At 37.3% G+C, this 20472-nt stretch overlaps 1 pseudogene; it reads left to right on the top strand.

The window, feature by feature from the left end:
• Positions 1–20198, top strand: part of LOC122138002 — a 123025-nt pseudogene extending 102827 nt beyond the window's left edge.
• The last annotated feature ends 274 nt before the right edge of the window (positions 20199–20472 follow it).

Raw genomic sequence — 20472 nt, 5'->3', positions numbered from 1 at the left:
TATATATATATATATATATATATATATATATATCTCCAAATTATACTTAACAATCCTGTTTTTATTATTATTATCATTCGAAAAATGAATACATTCAAAACAGGATTAGAATAGAATTCAATTCTAAATAAGACAGATATATATATATATATATATATATATATATATATATATATATATATATTATTATTATTTTTTTTTCACAACAGCAACGGTAGTGTTTGCAACAGCAAAAACCACAAAACCCTGTAATAATAACAATAATAATATAATTCAATTAAGTTTCTAATTCCAGATTAATTAAGAGGTGCAAAGACATTTTTTTTTAACTTTTAAAACTTAAAATGGTCTTTTCTGTTCCGTGATTCTTTTTTCAAAAACTGCGTCACATGGCATTTGCTGCTGTATCAATACAGGAGCATCCGTTTTGATACAAATCTCAGCAAGGGCAGCACAGCCCTATATTAAAAGCCGTGTTCCATGTGCCCCTTTTATACTTTGAGCACATGCCCCCTCCAGAGGTCTCTGCACGGTCCTGCACAAAGTCCAAGTCCTTCCCCAAACCCTAAAAAACGCCAGAGGTTTCAACTCTGGCCTCCACAATTCAAAATCCACTTTCCTGCAGAGTTTAGCTCCAACCTTGATCAAAACTCACCTCAAACTCACTTAACTTTCTAGCAATCCTGAAGACCCTGATTAGCTCGTTCAGGTGTGTTTGATTATGGTTGGAGTGAAACTGACTTTGAGGACCAGAGTTGAGAACCCCTGCCCCAAACCAAACCATGAATGTATGATAATTATTCTTAAAAAAATAAAATAATAATAATAATAATAATAAAACACTGCCAAACACCAATAGTACTAGGTTTTGCCTTATTAATTTGTGCTGTTGTACATTCACAGGCTACTATTTTAAGAAGACTATGGATCCAATATATTTTCCCACACGTTTGGTGTAAACCAATTCTGTATTATTGTCTTTATTGCTGCTGTAAAACCAGCAAACAAAATTCTTTTTTGTATTGAGCTTATACAGAAGCCAGAATCATTATTAAGAAGACATAAGATAATTATTCTAATTTTTAGAACATAGCACAGACCTTGTTTTTCTGGGTCACATTCACTGTCTTTCTCTCCTCCACGTTCCGTATCTTACTTTCATCAAGTCAGCATTTCCAGTTGTAAAAACCTTTTCCTTTTCTTCACAAAGCAGAGAAAAAGAAAATTGTTATAAATGATCACTACTTGCACTCCAGCTAGCTATTAATATTTTATTTGCCTCGAAAGATCACACAGAGGAAAAATAAAGCATCCTTACTTACAGTTTATGTGTTTGTGAAGCTGCGTTAGCAGCTCTGATGCACTTTCACATGAATCGTGAGCAATCTTGTTTTGTAAAAAGCTGCTCTTTTCATTTTGCCGATTTCGTTTTTTATTTTTTTATTTTTTTATGTGTGCGCAGGGTCAAATCCTGCCACATCACATGGATTCTCACCAGCCCGTGTCATTTGACTCTGAAAAGACAGCCAAGTGATTCATCATCGGCGAGCGATGGAGTCACTTTTCATCATTCTTTTAATAATACTAATGCACTCGCACCCCCTCCAACAGAGTGTACGACAATACAAGCCCTTTATGCCATACAATAGATTAGCCAAGCCCTTGAGGGAGGAGAACAAATTAAGCAAGCGTCTTATCCTCCATTTCTTATGTAGCAAATATATATAATGAGCACTCTTAAGTGATGGAGAAAATTAAATGCTAATGTAGGGGAGAAGTTAAAAGAAATGATATGTTTCAGGCTTCTAGCTGTAGCTTTTTCACAGTGTGCTTATTTGCATTCTTGAGAACTTCTTCTGATTGTTAGTCCGTTCTCGTTGCTGAAGTAATGTGGGTGGGAAAGTTCGAATGCTTCCTCTAGTTAATGGCTTTTAGTGTGTCTGTATTAGGTGGGAGATGATCCACCTATCACAGGAGCTCCTTTGCGGTCCATTATGCCTTCATCTACAGCATAATGTTGATAGCCAAATCCGCTAACCCTTTAAATGTGAAGAAAATGTGCAATTCTCCTCATGAGCTAATGGAAAAAAGGAGCGAAATGGAAGCCAACGGTGTTACAGAGGAGACGGAACAGAAGGCAGAGACGAAAGTGAGAAAAGAGTTTGTCATTCTGTGAGCAGCTCCTCGCCCACAGTGGCATAGGGTCATGTTTAGACGCTAGCTTGGACATGGCTTTCAGTCAAGTGTGAGAGAGTTTAGCGAGAATGTTTTAGGGGTTGACCGAGATAGGCCTGTCCTAAATATACACTCTCCATGGCCCAGGGTGAATTATACACTGGCAGCTTGGGCTGTGTTGTAAATGTCAGTGAATGCGACAGACCACGAGACAGCTAGAGCAGTCATGTATGAACACCATACACTCCACACAGCTCCTACTGCGCCGGTATTATGGTCGGCATACGTACCGCTACTGGACTTTTTTGTCATTTTTGATTCTTTTAATGACATGGATACCAAGTAACCACAGATTTACCGTGGTAACAATTGACATGTATATATTGATATAACGAAAAGTACCAAAATTGCTATCATGCTAATATGTTTTTAGACATTGTAGCATGGTAATGTTTTTAGCCATATATCATGGTAACAAAATAAGTACATTTTAGTATACAATTAAAAATTATTTATTACAGAAATAATAAGTTAAAAATTTACTTAACTGTGCACTGGATGTAATGTTTTTGCATTAAATGTAGTTTAAATGTAAATTAAATGCAGTAAGCTGAACTTAAGAGTGCATTTTTATTTGTTAGTTTGTTTTATCTGCTTAAGTACATCTTTAAATATGATTTCAGTGACACTTACAATTAATTAATCAACAGCCTCCTATTTTTTTTTTTTATTTATTTATTTTGCTCGTTAATAGTTAGTAAGGTAGTTGCTAACTCTATGTATGTATAGGATTAAGGGATCTAAAATATAATCTTGCAGAATAAGGCATTCATATGTGCTTTATAAATACTAACAGTATTTATGACCAGTATGTTAGTAATATACTTGCTAATAAGCAGCTAGTTAATAGTGAGAATTGGTGCTTAAAATAAAGTGTTACCATGATTTTATAATTACTAGTATTGTCTTTGAAATATGGAAAAATAAAGTGTGCGGCGATCTGAAGTTGCTGAATGTAGTGACAAGCATTTATGGTAAACTAAAATATACTTTAACTTTAGTTCTGTTAAAACCTACATTGTGTATTTAAATGTTTAAAATGTGCAGCTTTTAATCTGACATTATTACAAAGTGCATTTTTTAAAAGTGCACTTAAGTGTGTTAAGAAATAGTCAGGAAAGTGTACTGTCTGAAGTAGCCTTTAATTTGCATTGATATTATATTATCTGCAAATACATATTTATATATACTTTTAAGATTTGAAGTAAACTCAAGTGTACATTCAGTACAATAACATGCACTTCTTTTTCACAAGAGATTTTATGAAACACCTCAGTAAATACTATAAATACATGTATATTATATTCATTCAGTATATGGCATTGCCATATGATGGTTTCACTATTCTTTGCAATCTTTTGTCAGGTACTTTAGCAGAACCTATGGTTGCCATGGTAAATGTTTAACCTGTCTGAATGCTGATGCTATTTCTACTGTACACGGCTTGTGGCATTAAGCAGTTCCCCACACTATATGAATTTTGATGCGACTCGTATTTAGCACTTGCATTTTAAATCTTTCCGTGGAAGTTTTAGCAGGAGGCGTGTGCCAGGGCATGATTCTCTCTGTGTGCATACTTTTTTTCCCCCCGGTGGACCGTGTTGATCGTGCAATATTACAGCCAGGAGTAAGTCTTATTAAATTGCCTCGCACATTACCAGCCTCTCTATGCAGCTCACTCACTGCACACGGAATATGGAGGAAAATGTACTGCTTATTAGATTTTCAGGTGGTGCGTCAGCAATGTTAAAATCTATTGCTTTTTATAATGACAGCCTCACGCTACTATTAGAGCCATATCGTGGGTACTATTTCATTTTTATTTTGTACCCCGTCCAACTTTAAAGTCCAATACTGCTATTGATAAAGAGCCAAATCATTCAGCTCATAATACAAATAAAAGCAACATTTCATTCTGATTAATGCGTTGCACGTTTCTAGTGATATATGAGGGTGTAGTTTAAGGACGCTTTTAGGCAGAATACTTCATTTGAAATGTTTCATCGAAAATCTTCTTCAATAACCAGTAATGCTGCTGAACAACAATTAATGCACATTATCTTAAGCAGTAAGCAGTCAATGCAGATGTTTATTGAATTTAGTTTCATCGCGGGCATGTTTAACGCTCTCCTGCTAAGTAAAGTCACTTTTCACAAGCTTAGCCTTTTGAACGCTGTGCTCTGCTGAATTCATCAAGAGCTTTCTGCTGTTGTTTATTATGCTGGCATGACAAGTGATGCAGTGTGGCGGCCGGGAAACGAGACAGATTTCCATATGACCTTGTGTAATACAATTGCACGTGGGAGAACTTGTGGATAGTTTTATTGCTGAGAGATGATCGACTTTGTTGATTTTTTTTTTCGAGATTTAAAAGAGTATGACGGCTAAAAGTCAGATTGCTTAAATCAGCTAGCATCCGTGCGCACATATGAACGAGAAGAAACAGATTGCATTTCTGGAATAGGCTCCAGCTGTTAAGGTCTCCCTTGCGGTTTCTCATTGTGGAGACATGGCGAACCTTAGTAAGAGATGAGCCGCCTTAAACCTCTATGCATTCTCTACGAACTCGCTGTTGCCTACTGTATCCTGTCTGTCAGCGCCGTGCTGTGATGTGCGCCTTTATCAGAGACAGCACACAGGAAGATGAGCTTTTTCTCATCAGTTTTATCATCGTTAGGGAGTGTGAAGCCAGTGCTGTCGAGACAACCTGATGGCATGAAAGTTTGATGCAGAAAATATCCTGTAAGTGTTGAATTTTTAATGACATGACAGCAGACGGAATTATCAGCGCCCCCTCTTGCCATGCTTAAAGCTAGTAAACCCCTCCAGCACCTCATCTACATGAGGAAGATGTTTTCTCCTCGCCGCTAATGTTCTCTTTTTGTCTATCTCAGCGTCTGCGCTTTCCTTAATGCTGCGCTACAGAGAGACAATTATAAGGAAACATGCTTCTGACGTGTTTGTCCAGTCTCACATGAGGGCTTCAGTGAAAATCGTGCCTGGCTTTCTGGAAAACAGGTTCTGCCTTCTTGGCTTTCACAAACAATCCGAGTATTGGCTCTCAGTCCACCCGTAGCTGATTGATATTTAGAGATGTTTGTGGGACCAAAACTGTTTGAACTGCAGCGTTCATAACAGACTCATCAGCCCCTTGGATCAATAAGGATAAATATTTCCCACAGCCCCACTGCTTGAGAATCAGTGTTGCAGTGCTAGGTGGGAATGGGCAAAAATCAATCTGCCTGAAAGAGAGAGAGAGAGAGAGAGAGAGACAGAGAGAGAGAGATAGAGAGAGAGAGAGTAAGATAGGAAAGAAAGGCGGAAACCTTCAAGCGTGCTAAATATCCATTCCTAAGGGGTCAACAGTCAAAATTTGACCAAAAATGACCTTATGTCGTGGTAGGAGTCATTTTATATAACACTAACAGTATATATATACATATATACATATATATATATGCTGGAAATTCAGTCTTAATATTCAGCCATGCATTAACACTGTGTTTTTATTTATTTATTTATTTATTTATTTGCAATTGACTTAACTAATGATTTAAGTTCTTTAAACATGTAAATGTAAAATGAAAATTTTAAAAGGCTTTGTTATGGATTATAAATGAATGATAAAATAATACATTATAATATGATACATTTGAAGCCACTAAGTAACTGATGTACACTACAGTCTGCACACCTGTAAAGATTTGTCCACAAATCATTTGAATTCTATATTAATGCAACTGTAAACAACTTGCATGGAAACAACCTAGCAAATTGTGTCTTCCTTTATAATGAAGCACTGAAAAAAAGTTGTTACCTTCAATTGTTAAAGAGCATTTTCTTTCCCCTCTGATTTTTATTAAATTGTCTTCCTCAGTATTTTTTTGTTTTCCAGTACAAATATCTAAACATTCTTAAATCGAGATAAATTTATTTGAGAAGCAAAATTACTTAATATATTAAGTCTTGTTTTCTAAAAATTTTTATCATAGTTTATACTTAAAACAAGGAGAAAAATCTGCCAGTGGGGAAAGAAAAATAAACTTAATTCAAAAGGAAAACAAGTTTATTTTTCTTACTCCAATGGTAGATATTTTTCTCTTGTTTTAAGAATAAAATCACTTAATTATGATTTCCGGAAAACAAGACTTCATGTCTTATGTCATTTTGCTTCTCAAGTAAATGCATCTTGATTTAAGAATGTTTAGACATTGTGCGGTGCACAATACAACTACAGTATGTGTGCTACAAACCAGTGTGTTTATGATTATACTAATTAATTAAAATAATAAGACAGTACCGGTTTACAGCGTCATGCAGCATAATGGACTGGTTTTATACAGCTAATAGCTAACTGGAAGCAGCTGACACCGGAAGGCATTCATGTTAAATATGGCTGGGTCGGATCTTATAGTATGTTCAAAATACCATGGTATGACAAAATCTCTTCCGGTTGACATATTTCTATCACCTTGTTTTCCCTTCAAAACAAGCATGAAAATAGATTGCTGGACTGCGAGTTCATGCCAATTCAGTCATATTTAAATAATCACAGCTTTAAACAGGAAGGGAAATTTGGTTTAGAAGACTTAAACCCCTTTTGCCAATAAAACCATCTTTATTGCTGCTGTGTTCTCTATCTCTCCATTTATTTTGGTTGTGCGAGTGTGTGTGTGAGAGAGAAAGATTTAATTGAATCACTTTGCCCAGAGGAATCAGAGTCAAATGCGAGAAAGCGATGTGGCAAGGTGCTTTGATCGCTGTAGACACGCAGGCATAAACCCCCTGTGCAAGTGCATTTAATAAAGTATGCTCATTTTTCTGATGAGCTTGGGTGTGAAAAGGCTAAAAAACTGTTTAATAATACACGCAGAGATTTTAAGCCGTTATCTTAGCTAGTGTTAACATGCTGGCCCAACCTTGAGCAGAAGGTTTCCAAATACATATGACAGGAATGAGGGATTTAATATAGGGTGTGATGTGAACATACAATTTTTTATCAGACCTGTCCACACCCATAGATGATGTATAGGCAGACATGGAGTTATTAGCATTAGCTATTATTGTAAGCATACCTGCCATTACACACAACTTAAAGCCTCTTCAGTCTCTAAACTAACATACTGTACACGTTCACAGCAAGTGACTAGAATATGTGTGTTTAGTGTCAGCAGTCCTCAGGTACAGTATAGAGCCTAGTGATATCTTAGTTCCAGCTCAGGAGAGTGTAGCAGTGACAATGCACTGACACTGGCCTCGATTTAGCTCAAGCCACCTGTGGTACAGGCAAGAGACACACCCACTGGGGGCACATCGTCACACTTACAGTCATTTCTGATAACACAACACAATCTGTAAGCACTCCCTGGCACCCTCACAAAGGAATATCAGCCACGTGTTGTGGGTCAGAAACACTGAGAAGCTAGAATGTAATGAGGCTGCAGAAGTATTTCCAATTTTGACACACAATTTCACTGTAAATTCAAGTAGTAGTTTCATTAATACAATACAATGCAATGCAATGCAATGCAATGCGATATAATATAATATAATATAATATAATATAATATAACATAACATAACATAACATAACAACATAACATAACATAACATAACATAACATAACATAACATAACATAACATAACATAATATAATATAATATAATAATTAATATAATAGGTAAAGTAATATATTTATAAACGCCCCAATAAGCCATGGTTTACAGTGAATTTATAACAGCTATGGGACGTTGTTAATAACTATTTCGTTAATAACTAAGAATTTATAACCCCCTTAGCAGTTATAAATTCACTGTAAACCACAGCTTCACGGGGCTTATTGCTTGTTTGTAGTGTAATTTACAACAGCTTTGAATGCGGCTCAACCAATCAGAATCAACACCCGGAACTATCCGTTTTATGAAATATAATATAATATGATATACTCAGCTCACTGGAATACTTTGATTCTGATTGGTCTGTCAGGAAGTTTCACGTGTTATTGCCCCAATAATAACCGCTGTTAGTAGTAATGAGATTAAACAGGTGAGATTTTTAATAAATTTCATCTCGGATTAATATCTTTTGTCACCATAATTATTTATCTGATAAAGCTGTGTAATAAGTGATATGACTGTACCGTATCCCTTAATAATTTGTCTAGTTTGAACTTGTTCTTTCTTCTTAGCTAAAAGCCACTTGCTAGCAACTGTTTTCATTTCAGGAGCTTTGCGTTTAGTATTAGTAGTTACTAATAATATATTTCAATGCAAATCAATTTTGTGCCCAATTATTTATTTATGTGGGACATAGCCGTGTAATACACCTGTACATCAAGCTAGTTATTAGTGCAAAATAAACCCCTTCATGATAATGTAATGCAATACAAAAATAAAAACAATACAAAATAATATAAAATAAAATAAAAAAAAATAATAAAAAAATAAACATTACATATTTTCTTAAATATATAATTTATTTTTTCTTAGATTTTTTCATTGAGGTTTTTAGCCAAGTTTTTGAATTAAATGAAAATATGACTCATATGCACATTTAAAAGGTTTTTAAGATGACAAAATGGCTGCTGGAGGATAAAGGTGCTTAAAAGCACATGATTTTTTGCCATGCTGAACGTCACTGTTTAACATCATGGGACCACGTGAATGAATTTAAGCCTTTAGTGTGAGCGAAACCTCTACTGCATTAAGCTATTTTGCTATTACTTTGAAGCTAAGTTAGTATACGGCTTCAATGTGGCACCTTTCTGGCTCCATCGAATTAAAAGTGTGTCTATGCACAAAGGGCTCTTCAAACAGGAGTGATACTGAGAAGTTTAAAGTTTTTGGGTGCTAAATTAAGACCATAAAATGGGCCGCGGTAATGCTTTAGCAATTATCTGTTCCCGCGCTTCCCAGTATCCTGGCAAAAATAATGTGTTGTTCTTCATATTGTCAGGACCCATATACACTCGTCCCCATTTTGTCTTTCCCAGATAATCACATTGTTAAAAACCTGGAAAACATGCCAGGGAAGGTGCTCGAAGCCTGTATGTCTTTTCCCAGTTCACTGGTCCTTAATGGAAGCCTCACAGAAACCAAAGCCTCTCTAGGCTGAGAACTTTCTCCAAAAGTTCACTTGACTTTTGATGAGGTGCTAGACTGAGAGCCAGCGGACATCTCATCAAGACCTCACGGCTTAACCCTGCAGAAATATGAACCCTGCTCATTTTGCAAGTTTTCGCTCAATTTCAGCAGGCCTGAAGGGCCAAAACCCTCCAGTGTTTGAGATCTGGAGCAGCCAGCTAGACCATCTCTACCTCCGGTTTACTTAATTAGCCTCTTACACCCCTTGGCATGCTGAAAATTAAATGTGGTGACTCAATCTGGTCCTTTTTTCATAAGAAATATATGCAGGGTCCATGGCTCTGGCAAAGCAGTGTAGTGTGAGGCCAGTTAGGTCGACTAACAGAGAGGTTATGAGTCCATATATCCGCAGGGACGGTGAGTTGTGCGCCGTTGATGAGATGAGATTGTACAACTTGTAGCATGCACGACTGGAAGTATCCTCACAATATGACACCATTTCTCATCTGAATTTGTTTGTGCTGGAAAACAGTTTTTATTTGTGACCGTGTATAAATCGATTAGGAATAAGCCGGTGTAGAATTAAGTAAAGACACTTTGTTTTAAAGCAGCGCTCTTGAGTTATTTAATTCAAAAATGCAAGCGAAGGCTGCATCCGTGTCAAATCATGGCGGAAACGATTGTTTGCTTTCCACTGTTTGGAAATCAGCCAACCTTCATTGTGTGCTTCAAACAATCATGTTTCCTTCTCCCAGCGTCTCTGTCTTTCATTTGGCTTCTTATTCTCTAGCTCCCTTTCTTCCGTCTATATGTGTGTATGTATGTACTGTGTGTGTATATATATATATATATATATATATATATATATATATATATATATATATACATATATATATATATATAATATAATATATATATATATATTAATGTGTGTGTGTGAGAGAGAGAGAGAGAGAGAGAGAGAGAGAGAGAGAGAGATTCCATCCTCTCTTCCGTTCCCTCAGTGGTAAGTGGAGCAAAGCACAAACCAGTAGGTTGTGGGGATTTAATTGAAATTGTATTTTGACAAATACGCATTTAATGGTGTAAATATAGCTATTGGTGCAGGTGCGTCGGGAACGTGAGATAAGCACCCAGTTCTGAGCCAATGAGACGAAGTCTAAAGACCAACAGTGAGGAAAAAAAAATAAAAAATCACACACACTCACACACAGCCACAAACACACACACATGTGAGATTTTTTAATCCCCGTCTGTCTCTTACTTTCTATATATCTGTCTCTCTTTTTGGCACAGAGTCAATCCTAGCTCAAGCCCTACCATTTTTTTCTAATATATATGTTACAATTTTTCCAATTGTTTGCTGTCTGACCACCTCCTGAAATGCTTCACCCAGATCACTCATACTCTTTGTCATGGAAATTTTGTAATATACGTGTCAGCGCTTGCAATGCGTTTGACCGTTGAAATGTTTTTGACTAATGTGGGGTCTTTTCAGATGTACAATGCATAATTGTAGGGTTTTTTTGGATTGAGAAAATGTCTTCTGGTTTCCCAATTTAGAGAGCTAGACATGTCAGTTCTGTGATTGTGTGTGCATATGAGCACACTCGCTCTTTTTTTATGACAGATAGATGAGAAGTCAGGAAAATGAGGGTCAGCGCCACATTTCCGAGACTCGTGATGCCTTCTGATGAGAGAGGGGGTGAGCAGGAGATGCCGAGAGAGGGAGTCACGTTAGGTAATTGGCAGTGAGATAGTCGGCAGAATGAAATTATGCTAGTTAATCTCTGCTCAATTAATCATAGCTGGAGAGCTCTAACGGTAGACTAATTATTTCCCCGAGTGCTTTTAAGCACCACAAGGGGCCACCTATACCTTTTCAACACTAGTGAGAATTTGCAGGGAGTTTGCTGAAATTGGGTGCATTGTGGGTATTTTTATGTGATTATTATTATTATTATTATTATTATTAGTAGTAGTAGTAGTAGTAGTATTAGTATTAGTATTAGTATTAGTATTAGTACTTCAGTATTTATTTATTTAACTTTACATGTTTTTATTAACATTTCCACCAATTATAGCATACACATAACCAAACGAAGCCTGGCATTTACAATTTAATTCCTTTTTTTAAATAATTTATTATTATTATTATTATTATTATTATTATTATTATTATTATTATCATCATATATACTAGTAGTAGTTGTTGTTGTCTGCTCAATAATAATGAAATAAAATTCATAATAATAAATAATAATAATAATAATAATAATAATAATAATAATAATAATAATAATATAAAATAAATAAGTGAGAAAAAATAGAAATAAAGTTACATTGTGAGATATAAATTTGGAGTTAAAGTATCAATCATTGGCAATAAAATCACAATTTTGAGATTAATTCAAAAACAATTTCAAAAGTGAGATGTATACACATTGTGAGATTGGAAATATATTTTATTTATGTATTTATGTATATATTTAATTATGTATTTGTGTATTTATTTGATTTAATTCAGTTTATTTAAATCATTATATTCTATTGTTTATAATAATAATAATAATAATAATAATAATAGTTATTGAACAAAATGACATGCAAAACTGTAAGAGTGTAGAGCTTTTAATTACTATACAGTAGCTCAGATACTTTGATTATTTTAGAAGAATTTGAATAATATATTTTTTAGATTATACTGAAATATTGAGTTGATATTTATAATAATTTATAATAACTTATAGGATGTTGGTCTCTTCTGAAACTAGAAGAAACATTTGCGTTTAGAAGACATGTGAGGTTATTAGGCTTACTAAGAGAAAAATCTGGGAAGCAAGGTTCATAAACCACTCTATTTTCCCTGTATTTAATCTCATTACTGTCTTGGGAAAACATTTGATATATTAAAGGGATCTCTTTTTCTTTCATATGTGAATGGAAGATAATTATTTGGAGGCGACCTGTAGGGTGTGGGCCAAGTCTGATGTAGAGATGAAAGAGACAGGAGTGCAAGAGAGGAAAATAAATACACACATCACTCCACCGCACCTCATTGCACCATGTCTGACATGGTTCTTCTCCTGCTGTTGTGTTACTGTACACTCTGTTGTCCTGGCTCACTGATGCAGCACTGCTGAAAGCATATGCAGTGCAACGCTGAGGTTACTGAAGCAAACCAGGTCAACAGCGGTCTCCGTCCTCCTGAAGCTCTACCGGCTCATTCTTGCCCATCACGTTAGCTCAGCTAAAGCACTCGTGAGCTGACTGCTGCGTTACCTCATCTAATGCTATTAGAGGGCGTTATGCTGTCAGTTTGCCGGGAATTTCCAAGGGAAAGCGCTAAAAAGTTACTTTTGATAGCCAAATGATTCTGTTTGCCCATCAGCAAGTACAGTATGCTGGTACTATACCGTAGGTCATATGGCCTCAAAAAGTAAAACTTTTTTTTTTTTTGGGTGGGTGGGGGGGGCACTATGTGTATAAAAGTGAAGTTGGATAACAGATGTGATAGCTTGAGTCTAGGTGTCCACAATGTGCGAATAAATAAAGAGAGTGACAGAGAGAACATTAGATCAGCAGCCTAATGAGTCTACAAGGACAGTCCAGGATTATTGAATCAAATGGACAACACTAACTGGAAAGAAAAGAACAGTCTCCTTCGTTTTTCTTTTCCCTCAATATTCCAGCCGTTTCAGTGGTGTCTGGTGAAAAGAACAACCATCTTTTGTGCAGATGCCTCCTAATGAAAATATAAAACTCGTGAAGCGTCTGTGGACAAAGACAAGATAATGTGTTAAAGAGGGGTTTTAATCTCGCTAAGAGAAAGAGTGTGATGCTGATTAGAGGCTGATTTTGGATGCAGGAGAAACAGACAGGGACATTCAGAGGGACAACACATTCCTGTTGTTGCAAAGAAATGGAGAGATCGTGTCTCAATGTGTGTAATTCACTACTACACTGTATCCAAAAAGCAATATGTCAGCAGGATGTCATGATACAGTAGGTGAACAATACCAATATGATGTACAGCATCTGCTGAGATTGTGATGTGTGAAACAAGTGGACACTTCGCTACCCCATAAGGCTACGGAAGCTGAGGAGCTGTCAGATTTGAAAAGCTGACAAAAAAAAAACCTGAGGAAATGTGAAATGGCAGGGTTATTGATATGAAAAAGGTTGTTCCTTGTAGTTGAATTGTATTGGTTTAACAAACCAAAATTTTATATTTTCACAGTTAGTAGACTACCATCTGGGGTTGGTAGATTTTACATGAGGGGAAGTAAATGATGACAAAAAATAAATTTTGGGGGTGAACTATCCCTTTAAATATGTTCTTGTTGGCTGTGATTTTTGTCATTTCATGCTGTATTTCTCTTCCAGTGTGAACAGCAGCATTACTTGACATTGACACTTCCTGCGGTTTGTCGAGGCACATGTTATTGTGTGTGTGAACACATGTGGCAAATGCTATTCTGTAAATGCTATATATCTGTCAGATAATCTTGTGGATTCCGCTGAGATTTTAGACTGTGTCTCTCTCACAGACACACACAGAGCGACTGGACAGAAGGGTCAGCAATTCTGGCTGGCAGTTATGTTTTGGCAGGGCTTTCTATCCAGAAAACAGAGAGCAAAAGAGCAGCCTGTAGTTCAGCGGGCCTCTGAGGGACGAGGCTTAACTTGCAAAAGATGAAAACACATGCACACGCAGAGCGCTAAAAATATAGAAGGACGACTAATGCGTTCACACGCAAGAACGTTCACACATGCTAGAAAAGCTAGGCATTAAGCCTTAAACAGCAGGACAAAATACACACACACCCAAACACATAGATTACAAAATCCTCATATCCCTGTCAATTAGCTGAGCCTCTGGCCCACTTACAGCTTTCCAGAACCCTGCCACCAGCCTCACAACAGCAGAGCTCCGACTGCGCCAGGGAATCCACTTTTGTCCACACGTAATTAACTCACAGAATAGCTCTGAGAGCCATATCTTCCGTTCCCCCCTCCCGCTGTTCCCCTGATCTCTCGTTTTCAAACCCTCCGTTGGAGAAGAGTGGATGTTTCTTTTGAGTTATTCAAAAGGACTGGCTGTGGAAAATGGCAGGCATTATACTCCGAGCCCCCGTCGGCAGAAAATCCCACTATACGGAGTGACAGTTAGCGTGCCACAGAGCCGCATGCGTTTCCGGCTTTTCTGCAGCCCGGCGACATTCGCTCTGCCCTGGGCTAGAGGCCCGAGTATGGCCCCCTTTGTTTGCCGTCTCCAAAGCTTGGCTTTTCAGGCTCAAAATCAAGTTTTAAAAGTGGCTTGAGGTCACATTTAAAGCCATGGGGTTTTTAGGGAGAATATGAAAGGAAGAAATACTTTTTTGCCTTTGCAGGCCCATAGACATTTAGTTTTGCTATTGTTAGCCTAGTAAAAAAGTAATATATTTAAAATTCATACCAAGTATGGTTCAAATCTATTAACATATTTACTGACATATCGCTCAAGACTTGCTGATATATTGTTTTTATTTTATTTTTTTAAGTACTATTGATGAGGATTGTATGATCTTTGAATAATATCAATCTTTAAATGCAAGATAATTAAAGTTTACCTGAAGTATGCTTGCAATAGTTTCTACTTTAGCTCAATCAAATATACTTCAGTATATCTTTATTTGGATTCAGCACTACTTCTGCACAATTAGAGTGCATTTAGTACAAAATTTGTTCCTATGTAGCAGACTTTAAGTATACCTGTCCAGCGTTTAGTAAGTACACAAGTATGCAAATGTATTTGGGGTATACTTAGCATGAAATAAACGTATTTCAAATATATTTTAGTATATTTATTTTTCATTTGTTCACCTTATACATACATACATATATACAATATATATACATATATAGTATATATATGTATAAGGTGAACTTATATATAAGGAATATACAATATTTAGAGAAATATACAAATAAAAAGAGAAAGAGAGAGAGAGAGAGAGAGAGAGAGGAGAGAGATAAATGGATCAGTGGATTTCAGACTTATTCACTACTGTAAGATGTTCATTTAAATGAAACAAGTTGGAGGCAAAGCTATTCTAGGAATGATTGAATTCATCTCAATGCATGTTTGACCTGTGTCTGCCCCCATCTAAATGCTCTGAATTATTCCTGCTTCAGAGTGCGTCTTTGAGTGACATCTTAAATGGTCTCCATCTTACCTCTATAATGAGCTGGGAAAGAGACAGAGATTGTGCAAATCACAATTACATGCTGTTATATTACATTAACTGCAGCCTAAAATCAGGCAATGTTCTGTTCCATTTGCAATGAGATTATTGGACAAAACTGTTCTTAGAAGAGAACCTAAAATAGTTGCACAAACTAGCAAAAGACAAAATCCAGTTAAGACTAGAAAAAAAAAAGAGATGGTGTAAGCTGAGAGAGAACAAACTTATAGGGAAGAAAAAGAACATTGAACAGGAAACTATACTTAATATGCCAGAACTTATAAGTTTCACTTGAATGCTTCAGCACACAAGCAGAATGGATAAGAGACAAAATGATCTAATGTATAAAAATCCATCCATCTCTGACATTCAAGACTTTCCAAAGTATCTTTCATGCTCAGACTAAACCATAACAAATTTTTCATTGTTGGCTTTCAGTGGTCATTTTTGTGAAATGTATGTGTATAATGTAATGTAGAGTTATAGAGTTAGTGACATAATAGTAAAACAGAAGCGTAGCCTCCAGTAACAGGCTGTATGGCAGTGGTGTGCAAGGAGCACTAATGAAGTACCGCTCTCACGCATGCTGCTTCTTTTGTTGTTTTTCATTGGAGGAAACAATAGCTGAAGACGGCACAGTAAACGACAGATGAAAAGCCAATGTATGGCCTTGAGGGGCCTGAGTGGCATGAGAGCCAGGAATTGGAGTTGTGAAGCTGTGGAGATGTGCTAGTGGTGTGAAAGACTGATCGACATCAAATGTTCATCAACTGAACACTAACAATCAAAATTGGCTGGACTTGCAGCTCTATGTGCACAGAATACTAGGCTGATGGAAAATGCTAGATATTGAATCACTTTAGTTTGAAGGACAGTTATACTCCAGAAGAAAATGAACATTATGTTATCATTCCAAACCAGTATGACTTTTCCCCCACTTTTCTTTCAGGGAACAACGCAAGTTGAATTTTTAAAGAATATTCCGGCTAATCTTTTCTGTTTAATAAAAGTTAAGCGCTGGATAGCTTTTCATTCACTGAAATGCTGGTCTAGTTCTCCTTGGCATGTCAATGAGAGAAAAAGCAATATCTGTTTGTTCCTTTGAGCAAACTCTTTAATGAATCAACTGATCCATTTCACGGAAGTCTGAATGACTTTTGTCATAAGCGTGAAACCTTCAGTCTCCTTCAGGAAAATTACTCCCCAAAATGAACTACTCGTGTTGTTTTAAACATGTATGAAAACAGAGAGGGACACAAAAAGGTGACATTTTGAAGACTATTCTGGACATGACTTTCCATATACTGTCTTAAAAGTGGGTGATTCTTTTAAGCCAAAAAAGTCTAGATGATTTTCTTTCTTTCTTTCTTTCTTTCTTTCTTTCTTTCTTTCTTTCTTTCTTTCTTTATTCAGAATTTCCCATTTTTTTTCTTTTCTTTCTTTCTTTCTTTTATCTTTCTTTATTTCAGAATTTCCCATTTTTTTGTTTTCTTTCCCATTTTTTTTTGTTTCCTGAACAAAAAAAAAAAGTTTTGAAAACACATCAGCTTTTCTTTTCCCCTGCCATTTCCTTACAGAGACTTAACGCAGGGTTTTTTTTAAAGAGATGAGCGTCTGATCACACGCTGACGTTTTCCTGACAGTCGTGTATGTGAATCACCTGTTACAGTTTCTTAAAGCCTCTTGGAACACATTAACTGTCATATAAGATTTATCAAGCCATTTTGTAATCCTTGTCTGAAGCATTAACATTGCACTGGCATATCGACGTCCTGCAGATCGGAGACTACACACTCATCTTTGTTATTAGTGCTATTGAGGTATCGTCGCTTGACTGAGTGTTCATTGGTGCATGACAGAGCTTTGTGGGGCGAACGTACATCCGCACCTCTCCCTAGACACTGGGCAGCAATCCAGCCTTACGGTCTCTTAAAAGCGCACAGGAAGCTGCACTGAGCTCTTTCTGTGGTCTGGTGTCTCAGTCGGACCCAACTAACCCTTACTTGCCCACAATGCAACCACACCGCAGAGACCGCCACTAAAGTTAACAGGAGCTCTTCAGGCATTATAGTCTAGCCTTGAGGTCAGGAGGACATGTTTGGGGGTTCGCTTAAGGTCAGCGAATGGCTGTAATTGGACAAGGATGCTAAATTGGTTTGTGGCAACTAGTATCCTGAACAGTCTTGAGAGACCGTCTGAGTGGGTTTAAATGCCAGCCTGTTGTGATGGTGACTGAAGAACGCCATTCATAGCATTCTTTCTTTTTTGCAGCATTGATTTCCTGGAATTGAAAAGCTTAGCAGTAAAGAAAGTTGTGGAGCGACACGTTCCTTGCTCTTGTATAGATGCATTTATTTCTTTTCTCACACTCAATTTTTTTTTCTCAATCTGTCAATTAATGTCTTTGTATGGTCCACCATAGAAGGCATTTATACTAAACATAACATTTAATCAATTTATTCTCATATAACTGCAACACATTAAGGTTAAGGTTTCCCATTTTTTTTTTTTTTTTTTCTGATACCTTTCACTAAATTGATTAATCTTACATAGCATTGCACTGTGAAGGAACCGAACAGTGATTCTACCCTATTCTTTCTTTGCAGGAGAAAAAGAACATTAAAAGTAAGCCATGGTTAACCCAAATTTTTGCTCTTCAACAAAAGGCAGCACTCTCTCTTTTTATATATTCACACACCCTCTCTTGCTTGTGCCATACCTCACATTTGGTCATTAACCGACCATCTCTAACACTGCAGCTTTGTGCTTTGGCATCAAAGGCTTGGGGATTTCAGCATTTAGTGTTTGTGTGCACTTCAGCTTAGTGAACTTCATATTCAGTTTGTTTGTGCATAGACTTTTTGGCGCATCTGATGGTTATCTGTTTGCTTGTCAAGTGTTTAAAAAGTGTAAACAGAATTCTATTCGTTTAGAAGACATTCTGAATAGAAGAGATATGAGATGTTAAGGATACTCGTGGCTTTGTGGCTTTGAATCTAAAATCTCTTCTCCCAGCCTGGGAAAATAATTAATCATTCAGATGCGTAACAGTTAGAGCCTTTAGAAAATGCTTGTATAATCCTTCTAACTTACATACATGTGTTAAAGATGTAACCCAATAGCATGCCACTTCGCAGCAAATCCTCCAATATGTCGCTCCGTAAGTACACTGTAGGTGTTCCCTCAGGCAAAGGAGGGGATTAAACTAGAAAGACACATTGACTTCTTTCCCGTACAACTTTGCTAAAATTTGATAGCTTTTGTAGAGTCAGCCTGTTAGTTGAAACATAAAAAACATGACGCATACACAAGGCTCGCATAAAGGCACATCAACTGCACACACATCCATTAGAGATGGATTCAGGCAATTAGTTTAGAAGTCAGAAGTCATGGAACAGTAGAATTGCCCCACTATTTCAAAGCATGGTCTTCTTTTTTGAGCTCACATTATTTCTTATTTTGTTTAATTTGTGTTTTAGCTTTAAGTGTTGTTGTTTGTGTATGTACTTTTCCATTTTTGTGTGCTGTGGTATGTGTTGACCATGAAGTTACAGTGATTAAAAAATAAAAAAAATAAATGCACAAAGCTGATCAAAAACATTTGTTGAACACTTACAATTCTAAAGAAATTTCATGAGACACATACCACAATTATTATTATTATTATTATTATTTAAATTTTTTTGTGCCAATATTTCAGTGTTTTCTTTAGTTTCTCCAGTTGTTTACAGCCAAACAATGTCATTAATGTTCCACCGCTTCTGTCTCCTTCTCTCTGTTTCCCCCAGACACTCGGCCCCTGCCTGACGTAGCTATGACGGGTAAATGCACGCGGGAGTGTGACGAATATGGCCACTCGGATGCCTGCTGGATGCCTGTGCGCACCTCGCCTGAACCCCTCCCGTAGGCCCAAGGCCACCCCTCCCAAACTCTCCACCTTCATGACCTCCCCCGGGGGGGTGCAGTGTTGCCGAACAGCCCGGCAGCCAGGAGACGCTAGCTGTTGCCAACGGGGACCCCTCGCACCTGCTGGGCGACCGTAACCGTAATCTCCTTAACAAGAAGATGGCCTCCTCCTCCTCATCCTACGACGCCTTTAGTTCAGCTGGATTTTCCGCCAGCGAGGAAACATCTCGCCCGTCGAGGAGATTTCCGCTAGCGCCCACAGGTGAATACAAGCCGACACAATGCGGAACTCTCACCAGGCGGGAAGTTTACCTGTAATCGACACACAGCGACTGCGAAGGGACGATGACAGTGACTCAGCATGGTCAGAGATGCTGTTAGCAAACCAAACCCTAAATCAAATGCAACATGGATTTTCCTCGAACTGCTCGCACAACTAGTGCGGTGCTACTTTAAAACTTAAATAGTCGTCTGAGTAAAAACTGTGGAATTACATGTTGTAAATGTGTGTGAGAAGGATGAGACGGAGGAGGGGGAAGTGGCCGAGGTGGAGAGAAGGGAATGCTGGTGGATCATTGCTACTTTGCTACTAGCGTATCGGGCCCCGTAGACTTCCCCAAAGTGCTGCCTGGTTTCTGTAGACCTCTTTCTAAACATGCATGCATCATCTAGCCCCTTAAGAGTGTGTGCCCCTTGAGATGGACCTGGACTATACCTTTTTGTCTTTGTTTTTATAACCGATCGTGAATCGATGCGACTGGGGTTCTGTCTTTTAATACGTTTTTTATTTTGGGGGTGGGCACGGGGGGAGTGTTTTTTTTATGTGGATGTATTATGTCCATATGCAAGCAGTCGAAGTACTGAACTGTCCGGACAACCAATCCCATTAACAAAGAAAGAAGAATGAAAAAAAAAAAAAAAGACAGGCTAATGATGGACGACAATCATCGTACGACGATCGGTGATGGCATAACTACATGATTGTCAGAGCGCTTCGTACGTCGTCATTGACTTTAGCCTTT

The sequence above is a fragment of the Cyprinus carpio genome, chromosome B7, assembly GCF_018340385.1.
Source record: "Cyprinus carpio isolate SPL01 chromosome B7, ASM1834038v1, whole genome shotgun sequence".
Lineage (NCBI taxonomy): Eukaryota > Metazoa > Chordata > Actinopteri > Cypriniformes > Cyprinidae > Cyprinus > Cyprinus carpio.
The sequence above is the reverse complement of the archived record's forward strand: the minus strand, read 5'-3'. Positions and strand labels throughout refer to the sequence as shown.